Raw genomic sequence first — 16085 nt, 5'->3', positions numbered from 1 at the left:
ACCATAACACCCGGAAAAATGGAAATACTTTATTTTTATTATTTTTAACTAAGTAAGGGGGTGATAAAGTGTTACGATAGCGGACGCAGCGTAGCTTACCCAGCCAACGCTCCCATGTCGTCGAACCATAACAACGATGGGGTATGCGTCCTCAGGTGATCGTGGAATGTGGACCCACTGGACCACAGGGGGACCCAGGTCTACCTGGAGTAGGGAAGGGTAGTGACCGGGGTCTGTGGCAGCTTGTGGACAAGATTGCCATATGCAGGACTAAAAGACACCACACAACTTCAGGTATGAAGAAACAAAGTTTACTTAAATAAAGCAAATGACATCAAAACACCAGGTTCCAGATTATGCACATCACGATGGAAACACATCTCAGGTTGACAGGTGAAGCAAGAGGTCATCACGGGTTGACGCAGTCCAGAGTTATCTGGCATGGGCATACTAGGATGGCCTCTCTCTCAGGCCTCGGGCGTAGCACAGGCTCAGCAGAAGAACATCAGACACTGACGTCAGGCAGACTTCATATGATAGTTAGGGTCATCACAAGATGATGCAGTCCAGGGTTATTGGCACTGGCATACTTGGATGGCCTCTCTCTCAGACCTCAGGCATAGCACAGGCACATCAGGAGAACATCAGACACTCACCTTAGGCAGCCTTCAGACAACAGCAGGAGGCATCAAGGGTAGACCCCAGGGAACCGGCAGAGCATCAGAACATAAGCAAGACACGGATAGCACAGGTCCAGGAACGTTGGTACTACAGCACCAGGCATCAGATGATCAGGTCCAGGACTCACTGGCTGGACCTTCACCGGGGAACAAAGTTGGAGACTCCCAGAAAACATGGAGGAGGAATCCATCCAGGAACACGAGCGGGACTGGCTCAAGAGCACAACTTGGACCACCAGAACCACGGACTGGACATCTGGACACAGGCTGGACATCGGAACACGGACAGACATTGGAATACGGACAGACATCGGAACATGGACAGACATCCAGACTCAAACAGGACATCTGGATAAAGACGAGACATCAGGACACAGGTAGGACATCAGGTCCTCAGAACTCAGGTAGGACATCAAGACATCAGGCGGACATCAGGTCCCAGGCAGGGCATATAGACATCAGGACATCAAAGCACCAGGCGGACATCAGGGCACCAGGCAGACATCAGGACTCGTATCTCTGATAGAACATCAGAACACTGGCATCGGACTCCGGCCATCTGGCAGTGATCGGCAGGCTCTGGACATCAGGCTCCGGACATCTGGCAGCGATCGGCTGGCTCCAGGCATCAGGCAGGGATGGATAGGATTCGCACATCTGGCGGAGGACATCAGACACTGAACATCTGGAAGTAGTCATCAGACACCGGACATCAGGCTGCGGTCATCAGGCTCCAGACAAGAGGCCACGGTCATCGGGCTCCAGACATCTGGCAGCAACCTAACTCAAGCAGTCTGGTGCAAGCCCTGCCGGGTTGGACTGGAACCGGACAGGGATTGCACCAAATAATAAGCTGAGCACAGAGTAGCAGAAACTCAGCAAACACACTGGACTCCTACTTTCAAGATGAATCCAGGATAGATCACAGAAAGTCACAGTCACTGGGCACAGGGTTCAAGACACAGAAGGACTTCAGGAACATAACACAGCAGGAAGGACTTCAGGAACATAACACAGCAGGAATCAGGACTAGGACGTTGGTACCAACACATAAACAGGAAAAGGCCAGGAACTCAGACATCAGCTGTTCCAAAGCTGATAACAGAAATGGATCTGGGTACTCTGCCCACAGAGCAGGCGGAAGACAGGCATCAGCTCACCTAGAACTGCAGGCAGTTAGGACAGGTGCTGAACACCAAACAGACATAAGACTCAGAAACTTGATGTGAAGCTCTGGCAATACCACACAGGGCAGGGGATCTTAATATAGGAGCTGCCTCACAGCGATAGGCTGGAGCAGCAATTCTAGCACACATCCATTGCTCAAAAAAGCAGGGGAGGTGTGGCCACGTGCACCCTAAGCACAGCCATACACAAATCAGCATAGCCAAGGACACCTGGCAGCAGCTGCAAGCCTGAACACACATGGTAAGTCATGCACAATTGCAGATGACCTTGCAACCCGCAGATAGCTTTTCACAGTGGCAGCCAGGGACCGCACAAGCGGGTGGTCATGCAGTGGAGCGGAGCCACTCACGCATGTACGGCTATGCAGCGGAGCCGGGAACTGAGCAGCATTCCAGCTCAATAGAGGGAATGAGCGAAGGGTTAAAGCAGAGATATGCAGAGTAACGCTGGGTAAGCAGAGTACAAACAGTGGCATTACATAAAGGGAGTATTTACTATTTCTTTTATTTTGATCACTTTGATAGGGTCTGTGCCTGCCATTTTCTTCCTGGAAGACGCCGCTAGCCGAGGGGAATGCAGGAGGGTCAAGGGACACCGGGGGGTTGGATTGGGGGACCTCATTTCTCTCTCCTCTGATGTGCGATTACATCAGAGGAGAGCAAAATTAAATAGGACCTTTTTTGCATTCGCTGTTATTCCATGAATAACGGTAATCAACACTGGGGTTGGTAAAAACCAACCCGAATCATGTTCTCTGGGGTTTTAGTTACCCCCAGTAGACCCTGGAGATTTTCCAACTCTGGGGGGAGGGGTCGCTATCCACTTATTTCTAATTTTCTAATGTACAGGGGCCTTTTAGACACATTTTTACTGAGGCATCGTTTAATGCTGAGGGAAAAATGGATGGCAGACCTGGGTTCCTTTTCGGAGTCTCAGTGGGAGCCCATACTACAATATATCCCCAAGGCATCTATGAGTGAGGCTATGAGGGTGTCACAGTTATTCTTAGTCTACAGAGTGTACAGGACCCTGGTATAGATGATGAAGGCAGGAGTGAGAGGAGACTCAAAGTGCCCAAGATGCTCTGAGGAAAGAGCCAAACTTCTACACATGATGTGTTCATGTTCTCGCCTTCAGTCCTTTTGGGTGAAGGTGCTCAATTTTATCCAGGAAGTGATGGGGGTAAATATTGCTTGTAACCCGCTGACTTGCCTCTTGGGATGTGTGGATGATAAAGCTATGGATGAATGTGGGAGATTGGCTATTGCAACAATGCTGTATGCGGCTAGGAAGCTTATTGCGATACATTGGTTGGATGAAAAACCACCAGTCAAAAAAGAATTTGTGAATAAAATAAACTTTATTGTTCTCATGGAATGGAATAATATACATTGAGAGAGGTCAGCATACAAAATTCAAAAAATTTTGGGAATCTCTCTCAGGCAAAACTAACAGGTCAAGGAAATTCTTATCCTCTCTTGCTGACAACTTTATCTTCCAAAAGGTAGGGGAGAAAACAAGGGGAACTGCTACCTTGGATCTAATCCTTATAAACAGGGAGGAAATGGTTGAGGAGGTAAAAGTGGCTGGGACCCTAGGAGGTAGCGACCTTGCTATTTTAGAATTTTGGATAACTAGAGGAGGAAGACCTGTGAAGACTCAGACTTCAAGCTTAGATTTCAGAAAGGCAGATTTTAAGGGATTCAGAAATAGAATTGGAGGGATCCAATGGCTGGATATCCTTCAAGACAAAAAAGTCCAGGAAGGATGGGAAATCTTGAAAAATGAAATTCTCCAAGCACAATTGTTAACAATTCCGAAAAGAGGGAAGAATAGGAAGCATTTAAGGAAACCAGGATGGATGAACACAGAACTTAAGCACATGCTAAAAAGGAAGAAAGAAATGTTTATAAAATGGAAAGAGGGAGGCATATCTAAAGAAGAATATAATGATGTCTGCAGAACCTGCAGGGCACAAAACACATTATCTGAAGCTGACAATAAATTGAGGCTTGCAAGAGATGTCAAAAGCAATAATAAAGGATTTTGGGGATATGTCAAAAGTAAAAGAAAAGTCAAAGGTGCTATAGGATTTTTACAGGATGAAAATGATGAAATGGTAAGACAGGATGTTGAGAAGGACGAACTTTTAAATTTCTATTTTGCATCTGTTTTCTCTCAGAAAGGAAATGTAACCAACTGTTCTTCACTGTCCTATTAAGGGAATAGAAGAATCCAGGATATCTATAAACAGAAAGATAGTGAGGAAACACTTAGCTAACCTATATGAATTCAAGTCTCCAGGTACAAATGAATTACACCTCAGAGTACTGAAGGAGATAGCAGAAGACATTTTTGAACCCCTCTCCATAATCTTTGAAAATTCTTGGAGAACAGGAGAAGTCCCAGAAGACTGAAGAGCAAATGTTGTTCCCATCTTCAAAAAGGAGAAGGTGGACCCAGTAAACTATAGGCCAATGAGTCAGACTTCTATACCAGGAAAGATCTTTGAACAAATTATTAAACATGTATGTCAGTACTTGGATAAGAATGAAGTGATTAAACAGAGTCAGCATGGGTTTGTAACTAATAAGTCATGTCAGACTAACTTAATTTCCTTCTATGACGGAATCACTTATTGGGTGGATCAAGGAAATGCTGTAGATATAGTATATCTTGACTTCAGCAAAGCATTTGACAAAGTATCTCACACAATCCTTATTGAAAAAATGACTAAGTATGGAATGGACAAGGCAACTGTTAGGTGGATTGATAACTGGCTTAGTGATCGGACCCAAAGTGTGGTCGTAAATGGCTGCACATCCAGTTGGAAGAATGTCTCAAGTGGGGTACCACAGGGCTCTGTCCTGGGCCCTGTATTGTTCAACATCTTTATCAACGATTTAGATGAAGGAATTGAGGGTAAACTGATTAAATTTGCTGATGACACAAAGCTAGGAGGGATAGCTAATACTAGAGAAGAGAGAGAGAGGATTCAAAAAGATATAAATAAACTGGAGAAGTGGGCAGCAACTAACAGAATGGTTTTTAACAGGGAAAAATGCAAAGTACTACATCTGGGCAATAAAAATGAAAAAAAGCATATACAGAATGGGAGGAATAGGGCTAAGCAACAGCACATGTGAAAAAGACTTGGGTATACTAATAGATCACAGACTGAATATGAGTCAACAGTGTGATGCAGCAGCAAAAAAGGCAAATGCAATTCTAAGATGTATTAACAGAAGCATACAGTCTAGATCACGTGAAGTCATTATTGCCCTCTACTCCTCTTTGGTCAGACCTCATCTGGAATATTGTGTCCAGTTTTGGGCACCACATTTTAAAAAAGACATCAACAAACTGGAGCAAGTTCAGAAAAGAGCGACCAGAATGGTGACCGGTCTGCAAACCCTGTCTTATGAGGAAAGGTTGCAGGATTTGGGAATGTTTAGTTTGCAAAAGAGAAGACTGAGAGGAGACTTAATAGCTGTCTACAAATATCTAAAGGGCTGTCACATTGTAGAAGGATCATCTTTATTCTCATTTGAACAAGGAAAGACTAGAAGCAATGGGATGAAACTGAATGGGAGGAGACACAGATTAGATATTAGAAAAAACTTTTTGACAGTTAGAGTGATCAATGAGTGGAACAGGCTGCCACGAGAAGTGGTGAGTTCTCCTTCAATGGAAGTCTTCAAACAGAGGCTGGACAGACATCTGACTGGGATGATTTAACGAATCCTGCTTTGAGCAGGGGGTTGGACCAGATGGCCCAGGAGGTCCCTTCCAACTCTACGATTCTATGAAAATGTGTGGGGCGGATGGATGGATCGATGGATGGATTACCCGGGTGTGGCATCGGCTGAGTTGTTTAAATGCTTTTGTGGGCATTTCTACTTGTACAGTTGAACATCGATGTAGCTGTATGTAATTGTTTCACGATGTGATGAATCAGGTTGCTAATAAAAGATAAAGGGATGGAGATTGGGGCTGAGGGGGGACAGGTTTCTCAGTAAAGGTGTCAGTTCTTGTTAAAGGAAAATGTATTAATCTGCTTTGACCATTATGTAACTGTCTGGAATTTGTGTCAGACTGTGGCATAATCTGGATTTATGCTTTAATAAAAAATACTTGATTTAAAAAAAAAAAAAAAAGCAGCGCTGAGGATTAAGTACCCTTAACTGCCGCATAGGCCCTCATTTTCAAGGGATCCATTGCTATTCCAAGGAACACTATCACAATATATTTTCTTGTGTTTGTCTGCAGGATCCAAGGGAAAATGTTTCTCCTTTATTGAGAGTGACATGTCCTGACATGCCAAGGTAAGGAGATAAACCGCAATGTTCCTCTTGAAAATATGAAAATTGTCTCTTCAGAGAGGAAGAGGACTAGAACTCTAGTGCCACCTATAGGAAGTAGCAATCCTAAGTCACTATTGACTTTCTAACAAGCCTTGTCACATGACTTCGGATAAAAGTCAAAACCAAATCTCAATTTGCAGACACTGCGTTTTGGGGTACAGCCCCTTGTTAGTGCAAAGTGAGAGATCTGGTTTGGATGGGAGAAAGGTATCACTTCTCCAGTAGAAACATTTCCCCTTGGACCCCGGTCAGACACCTCTCTCAGGCAGCCAAACAAGATCTCTCACTTTGCACTCAAGAGGAGCAGTACCCCAAAACACTGTCTGAAAATTGAAATTTTGGCTTTTATCCCAAGTCATGTGATAAAGCTCGTTAGAGTGTAAATAGTGACTTTTAGGATTGCTACTTCCTATAGGTGACACCGAAGTTCTAGTCCTCTCTTTCTCTGAAGAGACAATTTGGCTTTAAAGCAGAAATTTTTGTAAAGTTTTTTAAAATGTTTTTTTCTTATTCAAAACTTCAATGCCAGCAATTATAAATGCTATTTTTACAGTGTTTTGATTGTGGCTTTATTTCTGACATTTTATTTCCAGCAGGCTTTTCTATAGCAAAAATGCCAGAATGTATACATATTACAAACATAAAATAAAAAAAAAAATCATTTCTGAATACTCTTGAAATTAATTGAAAAAAGGGCTAAGTAAAGGTTTTCCCACTTAAAAAAATTTGACTGGATCTTAAAAAAAACAAAAACCTTATATATATATATATATTAGTTTTTTTTTTAAGATCCAGTCGAATTTTTTTAAGTGGGAAAACCTTTACTTAGCCCTTTTTTCAATTAATTTCAAGAGTATTCAGATATATACACACACACACACACACACTCACACACACAGTGAAAACCGACCACAACTACAGCAGTCATCGAGCCATTATGTCTGTATGCATCAACAAACCACATTTCTCCAGCCTGAAAGTAAAGGCTCAGGAAATAATATTTCTTTTGTCATTACTTAGCTCGGTCTTTTCACAAATGGTCTGCATATTATTCTTTCATGTCCATCCAGAAAAATACTAAGTTAAAATAAATCAAACAACAGGCAATTGTGAGGATTATAAGCTCGAGCACTTGCGCTTTCTTGGAACTCAACCATGGTCTAAAGGAGACCTACATTTCAAGGCACGCCATAAGATGTATGCAAACATGCAAATAACCATGGGAATTTGATAGTTTCTACAGAATAAATGATATTAAAAAAATGGCAGCATGCAATCCATAAATGCTTTAGTTCTTAATTTTAAAAAATTAATTTAAGATATAAAGTTTACTATACTTACCGAGAAAAGTTAGATTTCCGTGAGTAAAAGTGTTTAAAGGGTTGACAAAGGCTACACACTTTTATATGTTGCAATATCCTAAAAATATTTTTTTTAAAAATTAAAACCCCACAGAAATTGCTGGCAAAACCTCAGTTGTGTTTTAGTTAAATATTCAATTCCCAGTATTGTTTTTTAGTAAATATGTAACCCCCCGCTGTGTAATTGCATGTGTTTGTAAGGGGGAGCAGGTGTGTGTGTCTGAAGGCCTCTTTTCATTAAGAAGCAAGGGAGGAGCTGCCTTAGATAATGTGTAGCCGGAGCTCCCCGGGCTACTAAGCCTGTCCTTCTGGACATAGAACAATGTCATGGCGGCAGGGAAGCAGTTGCTTCTCCCTCAGGACAGCAGTGCCTTGCCAGGTATTCAGTCAATATTCAGCATGCATCAAATGTTACAATTGGAAATGGCCAAAGGGTCTGCAGCCAAGTAACTAAACCCCCGCCTATGTATTGCTATCAGAGATCAATCACAGGCCCCCTGCTTACTGCAAAGGGGCTAACAGTCTACAAGTCAATGATTTGATTCCCCAGACCTTCAAGGAAAAAAAAAAAAATTCTAAATCAACCACAAACTTTTTGGGGTTTTAAAATATTAACTTGATTAACTCTAGATCAGAGGTTCCCAAACTTTTTTTTTCTCGTAGACCACTTTCAAAATTTTACTGGTTTCGGTGGATCGGTGGACCCCCTACTGCTACATTTCTTCCATATTCCAAAAACTCGTCAAAAAATGCAAAGATTAGATCTAATGATGGAAATTTGCGTCTAGGCAGAGTTCCAAACCTAAATTCGGAGTGGTAAAAAGAAAAAGAAAAATAGTATATTTTCTTGTGTTCTATTTATTAAAATATAATTACAGACTTAATAGAATTAATTAAACATTAATAACGTAACTTCAACAATGCAAATCAACAATAGAAAAAACGTCAATTTTAATGGGAGGGATGTTCTTGATGGATTGACAGCAAATTATCAATATGGCTTCAGTTTTGTAAGGAATAACCGCAAATCTCCCCATTCTGTGATCACTGATGGTTCAATCTGCTCCTTTTTTTGTTAGTAGGTTTGTAACGACAAACTTTTCTCAACAAGGTATGATGAGGGAAACGTTATCAAAAGTTCTCTCGCAATTTCCCACAGCCCAGGATATTTTTCGGGTATTTCTGCCTGCAGCCAAAATGTTTGGTAGCCTTTATTAAATTTCATCTTCAGCTCCTCATTGGTGCTAAGCTCGAGTAGCTCCTCTTGTAATTCCACATTCGCCACTTCCGTTTCATCAAATGGATTTATGATCCATGGTGGTATTTCCATCATCAGAATATCTTCAAATCGGTTTTTGAAGTCATCATGCAGTATGTCTGAATATCCTAATCAAGACATTCTGCCTGTGACAAGTTGGAAACTGGGAGAATTCACGCCGACTTATATTTTGCTTCATAAATTTCAATTTTCCAATAAAAGTCGAAATTAAACCCTTTGTTTTTATTAAATTTAGGCTGTCCCCTTGTAACTGCAAGTTAGTCATTAAATTTTTTGAACAAATCTGTCAATTACGTGATGTCTGCTTTCAATTTGATCATGTTTTCTTTTAAATCTGGATCTTTACTTAACAAAAACTCTAAAACTGACTCAAAAAGTGAGTAAAATCTTGTTAAACATGCACCTTTCGACAATCAGCGCACTTAGTATGTAAGAGAAGGAAAGGAGAGAAAGGATGATTGCAAAATTATCAAAAATTTATTAAATAATTTACAAAAAAGTGCACAAAGTCATGATGAAGTGTCAATATAAAACAGATGAATATACACCCAGAAAGGTTCCCTCCACTAACCCAGATGAAAACTGTGTCCACCTGTATATGATGTTATGCGTATATCCACAATAGATAGTTCAAATTGCAACACAATCAAGATAAAGAATGCCCATGGACACCCGATGATAATCAAAATATTACTATATGCATATATGATGTTAGCAACAGGTCCAAAAAGCCCCACCAAGGACCTGCTGCAATATCATACTACACCATTAAATAATCATAAGATACGGTAACGGTAAGTACATGTAAATAGGAGCTACAAAAAGCAGTATATTGGATTGATATGGACGCACTTATCTTGATTGTATCTCAATTTTTTCTGTCCAATGCAGACACTCTGATAATATTATACCGTACTGCTCTACTATATTGTTTTTTGTAGCTCCCATTTATGTACATTTACCGTTACTACATCTTATGATTATTCAATTGTGCAGTTTGATATTATAGTGGGGCCCTTTTGGACCTGTTGCTAACACCATTTATACATATAGTAGAATTTGACTATTATCGGGTGTCCATGGGCTTTTTTAATCCAATATACTGCTTTTTGTAGCTCCTATTTACATGTACTTACCATTCCGTATCTTATGATTAATGGTTGTCCATGGGCATTCTTTATCTTGATTGTGTTGCAATTTGAACTATCTATTGTGGATATACTCATAACATCATATACAGGTGGACACAGTTTTCATCTGGGTTAGTGGAGGGAACCTTTCTGGGTGTATATTCATCTGTTTTATATTGACACTTCATCATGACTTTGTGCACTTTTTTGTAAATTATTTAATAAATTTTTGATAATTTTGCAATCATCATTTCGCTCCTTTCCTTCTCCCTTCTATTGATTATTGGAGCAGATGTGGCTGTTGCCCGGGGTGAATAAACATTTTTGATATCATCCCTGAGCATTACAGCCTCTTATATGGGATTCTTGTTATTAGTATGTAAGAGCAATCGTTGGAAGTCTTCATCATTTTTGTCGCACAATTGTGCAAATAAACGGGTATTCAACGCTTTGCTTCTTATTTTGTTAATTGCTTTAATCACAAATTGAAGCGGTAGATTGCACCAATTACTCAAATTTTTCGCTACCGGGTGTCGTCAGTGGATGACAGTGAATTGCAGTTACTCCTGGTATAATTCTTTTAAGATGGCTTATAAACCCACAATATCGCTAGAACATGGCAGGAGCTCCATCTGCTGCCAACGAAGACACCAAGTTTACTTACCGGTAGCCGTTTTTTGCGAAGCCCATGACTGCACACATGAGAGAGGGGATCCGTCCAGCCAGGACAGGAACCCTACTGAATATAAAAGGGGCGGTACCTCTCCCTCGCTTCAGTTGGTTTACAGAACATGAGAGGCCCCCCGGGTTAGTACACATGGTAAAACTACAACCACATTATATCTAACTAAAAAAGGCACCCAAACTATAGTGCACACCAAAGGAGTGATAAGGGGGGGAATATACAGGTGCCGTCATGGGCTCCAGAAAAACCGGCTACCGATAAGTAACCATGGTGTTTTCCCGTCTCCCATGACGGCACACTTGAGAGACTTTTGTAGAATAAGACACTTTAGGGAGGGACCACCGCTTGCAGCACCCTTCTACCAAAGGCTAGGTCAGCAGAGGAAGATAGATCAAGTCGGTAGTGCTTAAAAAAGGTTAAAGGTGAGGACCAAGTAGCAGCTTTGCAAATCTGTTTAATCTATACCTCAGCCTTCTCTGCCCAGGAGGTAGCCACGGCTCGGGAGTGAGCCTTGATGCCTTCTGGAACTGGAGCACCACTTGCAGAGTAGGATAACATAATGGCCTCCCTGATCCATCTGGCAATGGTACTCTTAGCTACCCCGTACCTTCTCTACTACCCTGAAAGGCTACAAAAATGGACTGATCTTTCCTACACTGACTAGTTATTGACATATTGTAATATGGCTCTCCATACATCCAATGTATGGAACTTTTGCTCCCCAGGGTTTCTAGGATTATTACAGAAAGATGGCAAGGAGATCTCCCGAGTCCTATGAAACTTTTGGACCACCTTGGGAAGGTAGGCCAGGTCTGGTCTTAGAACCACTCGGTCATCCAAGATCTGCGTACATGGAGGGCATATAGAGAGCTTGTAGGTTGCTCACTCTACAGGCTGATGTTAAGACTACCAGTAATACAGTTTTAAGTGTGAGTAGTTTTGGTGACAGCTCTTGTAATGGTTCAAAGGGATCTTTGGTTAAAGCCTCTAAGACTAGATTCAGGTCCCAGGGTGGTATCTTTGGGATAATGACCGGCCTCGATCTGCCACAAGATTTTATGAACCGGGACACCCACCTATTGGCTGCTAGGTTGCAGTTATATAGGGCCCCCAGAGTTGAGACTTGGACTTTGAGGGTGTTAGTGGCTAACCCAAGTTGCAGCCCCGACTGTAGGAATTCTAGGATAGGTCCCACTGGAGCTACATCCCCTAAAGGTTCCCCCAGGAAGTCTAGGAACTTTTTCCACGTTCTACCGTAGATTTGGGATGTTATAGGTTTCCTACTCTTCAACAGGGTGGAGACTAACCCTGGAGAGAATCCCTGGCAACTCAGTAGCACCCTCTCAAATTCCAGGCTGCCAGATGGAAGCCCTTCACCTGAGAGTGGACCACTGGTCCCTGGATCTGTCCCTGACTTGAGTCTCAGAAGGGAGAACCAAGGCCTCCTCGGCCAAAATGGAGCTATAAGAATTATTCTCGCTTGATCCTTCCTGATTTTCCAGACCACTACTGGGATCATCGTTATCCGGGGAAATGCATAGGCCAGGATGAACTTCCAGGGTATTTTTAGGGCATCTACTGCGAAGGGGTTTTCTCTTGGATTCAGTGAGCAGAACTTCCTGACCTTTCTGTTGCGTGCGGTGGTGAACAAGTCTATTTCCGGTTTGCCCCAGGCTTGAACTATTTGTTGGAAGACTTGGGGGTTTAGGGACTATTCCCCTTGTCTTGGGTGCCTGCGACTCAGGAAGTCTGCTTGTGTATTTTCTACCCCCTTTATATGCAGTGTCATGATGGATAACAGATGTTGTTCTGCTAAATGGAAAAGTAGATCTGATATTTCCATGAGGCCCCAAGATCTCGTTCCCCCCTGGTGGTTGATGTAGGCTCCCACTGCCCGATTGTCCATCATGACTCGAGTGTGGCGGCCCCGAAGCAAGGGGAGAAAATGTTTCACGGCTTTTTCTACTGCCCATAGTTCTTTTATATTTGAACCGTTATCCTTTTCTAGCGAGGACCAGGTTCCCTGTATTGGGTGAGATCTCAGGTGTGCTCCCCATCCTGTGGCACTCGCATCAGTTGTAGTGATGTCCTCAACTGTTTTTTGCCACGGGACACCGGCTGTTAGATGCTTTTCTACAGTCCACAAGAGTAGGGAATCTCTTATAGCCATGGAGAGACATAGTTCGCCCTCTAAATGCCCTGTCAATTGTTTTTGTGCTGACAGAATTTCCCACTGTAGTTGTCTTAAGTGGTACTGTGCCCATGCTACCGCGGGTATGCATAATGTCAACGAGACTAAAAGGGACATTGCGTTCCTCAGTGTCATAGCTGGCCTTTGTATTGCTGTGCGAGCTAGGCCCCTTATCTTGGTCACTTTGTTCTCTGGCAGGAGGCAGAGCTGTCGCTCGGAGTCCAGTATTAACCCTAGGAAGGATTGCACTTTTACTGGTGTTAATCTTGACTTGGGGATGTTTACTATCCATCCTAGTCCTATTAAAGTTGATATCACTTCCTTCACTTGGTGTGTGCAGTGGGTCTCCGCCCTCCCTACGACAAGAAAGTCGTCCAGGTATGGGACGATCACTATGTCCCGGGAACGAAGAAATGACATTACTTCGGCCATCACTTTGGTGAAAACTCTGGGGGCTGTAGACAGGCCGAACGGAAGGGCTGCGTATTGGTAGTGTTTTACCTGACCTTGGACATAGAGCGCTACTCTCAAGTACTTTTGATACTCCAGATGGATTGGGATATGATAGTAGGCATCTTTTAAGTCTATCACTGCCATGGGGCAGTGCTGGAACAGGACTTTTGCTGGAACAGGATTTTTGTAGCCGTATTGATTGACTCCATTTTGAAGGAGCAATTGTCTACCCACTGAGCCTCCTCAGATTGACTATGGTCCTCCAAGAGCCGTCTGGTTTTTGTATTAAAAAGAGGGGGGAGTAAAACCCCCTTCCTTCTTCTTGCACTGGGACTTCTTGTTGGACTTGTTTTTGCACTAGTCCCAAGACTTCCATCTCCAGGGCCAGCTGTTGCTTTTGGGCTCTCCTTTGGGGTGTCATTATAAAAGGTATGCCTGGGCGGACGGGTGAATTTTATTTTTAAACCGTCCTTGATTATGTTTAGGACCCATGTACTGGGGGAGATATTTTCCCAGGTGGAAAGGAAGAAAGAAAGCCTTCCCCCTACCTCCGATCTGATGTCATTGGGGAGATTTTTGGGAGGAAGTAGAGGGCCCTTTAAACATATAGCCAGATCCTCTCCTTTCTTTAAAGTCCCAATTTTTCCTATCTAACGGGGGACGACCCCTGTTAACCGCATGTTCCAAAATTTCCTCTAGTTTTTTCCCGAAGAGGAAATGGCCATCACATGGAATGGAACATAATCTATGTTTCGATGGCAAATCCCCTGGACACCCTTTAAGCCACCGGGCTAGGCTTGCAGCATTTGACAGGCTTGCCGCTCTAGCTGTTAATCTCGCGGAATCTGCTGAGGTATCCGCTAGGAAAGCCGCTGCTCCATGTACCAGTGTCAGATTAGACAGTATTTCGTTCCTAGGAACTCTATCCTTGATCTGGTCCTCTATTTGTTGTAGCCAGACCATGAGGGCACGAGCGGTACAAGTACCAGCTATCGCTGGTTTTAATCCACCTGCCGAAGCTTCCCAGATATGCTTCAGGAAACCATCTGCTTTTTTATCAAGCGGGTCTTTCAGCACGCCAGAGTCCTCTAATGGTAAAATACCTTTTTTGAGGATTTAGCTACAGCACCATCAATTTTTGGGACTTTTTCCCAGGTTTCTGAATCTTTTTGCTCAAATGGGTACCTCCTATTTTGATGTAGAAGGTAAGCACCTCTCAGGTTTTTTCCATTCCCTGCCAATTAAGGCCTTTATCTTATCGTTTACAGGGGAGGTGCGTTTTTTCCTTTCTTCCAGTCCTCCAAACATAACATCCTCCAATGATTTAGGGGTCTTTTCCTCCTTAAGGCCCATTGTAGACCTGACAGCTTTGACCAGCTTTTCCACATCCTCTGTTGGGAAACACGGACGGCCCCCTATAGAGGAAGAGGAGCACAGGGATCTTTCCCGACCTTTCTGCACTAGCGAGGCCTCCAAATCAGAATCCCTTCTATGGCTTCTTTGATCCTTTTTAAGGGCTGCCTTTAGGGAGCCTTTCACCTCCTCTTGTATTATAGCCCTAAGGCTAGTTACCAAATCAGGGGTTTCATCCTGTATGGCTTTGTTTATACAGTCAGTGCAGAGATCTTTCTGCCACTGATCTGCCAGCGTGTGTCTGCATAGGGCGCATTCTCTATCCCCTAGTGATCAAACAGAAAAATGGAACCCCGTTACCATAAGGGTGACATTCAAGTAGATCACTCACCACCGCTGTCAATCAAGGGTACCGATCTCAGAGGCTCCTCAGATGCACTCATGACGTTTCTTTTGGACGTCTCAGAGTCATGCCGGTCGCGTTTACGACTGCCGCTCCCACCACTCGAGCGGCTGCTCCTGGTATGCTGACGGCTCAGCCTGGCATCTGTCGAGAGCTCTTGTTGCTGCTGTCACTGCTGCTCTCCTTGCCCCACTTCCATTGTTAAGTTCTGGGCATGAGTGCGTCTTCTGTGGTCATCCCCCTTATAAGGGGGATCCACTTCACTCTCCGCCTCCTCCGCTTACCCCCACAGCCCCTCCCCCCCGCCACGCCGCCGGGATCTTCTTTTGCCGGTGTTTTTCCAATGGGCGCCGCCATCTTGGATTCCGGCGCCGCCTCACGTCACGCGGCTTAACCTATTTTAATGTAATATAAAACTTTTTGATTAATTAAATTTTGATACATTTCCATAAATTATAGAGAAAATACTTAAAGAATATTTTGACATCAAAACTCCGCGATTTTAAGCATTTATTTATTACTTTGATATGATGTCTCTTTTCCCCTTGCGTGCTGTGAGCTGTCTTTCCCCCCTTGTGTGCTGCAAGTGGTCTCATTCCCCCTTTTGCGGTCTCTGTGCTCCCTTGTGTGATCCGTGCAAAAGGACCCTTGATGATGTCAGAGTCATGTGATCGGTGACTCCGCCCATGACTGACATCATGACAGGTCCTCCAGATTCAGATTGTTTAATCTGCAGCGGCAACGGGTTTGTGGAGCACCGGGTGATCGGCAACGGGTTTGTGGAGCACCGGGTGATCAGGCTGCGGAGATGTGTGCAGTGGAGGTGATGGGCGGGAGTGCAGCCAACGCCATATTCAGAGATCAATGACTTCCGGTCGGGGCTTGGAATTGTGGGATAGCGACATAAGCGCCGGAAGTCTGTGACAGAGCTGATTGGTGATTATGTATTTAGATTACAATATAAAAGTATGTATAACAAATAGGCAGGTACTTGCTTG

The sequence above is a fragment of the Dendrobates tinctorius genome, unplaced genomic scaffold, assembly GCF_039654945.1.
Source record: "Dendrobates tinctorius isolate UK_male_01 unplaced genomic scaffold, ASM3965494v1 ptg000139l, whole genome shotgun sequence".
Classification (NCBI taxonomy): domain Eukaryota; kingdom Metazoa; phylum Chordata; class Amphibia; order Anura; family Dendrobatidae; genus Dendrobates; species Dendrobates tinctorius.
This window is presented reverse-complemented; position numbering follows the sequence as displayed.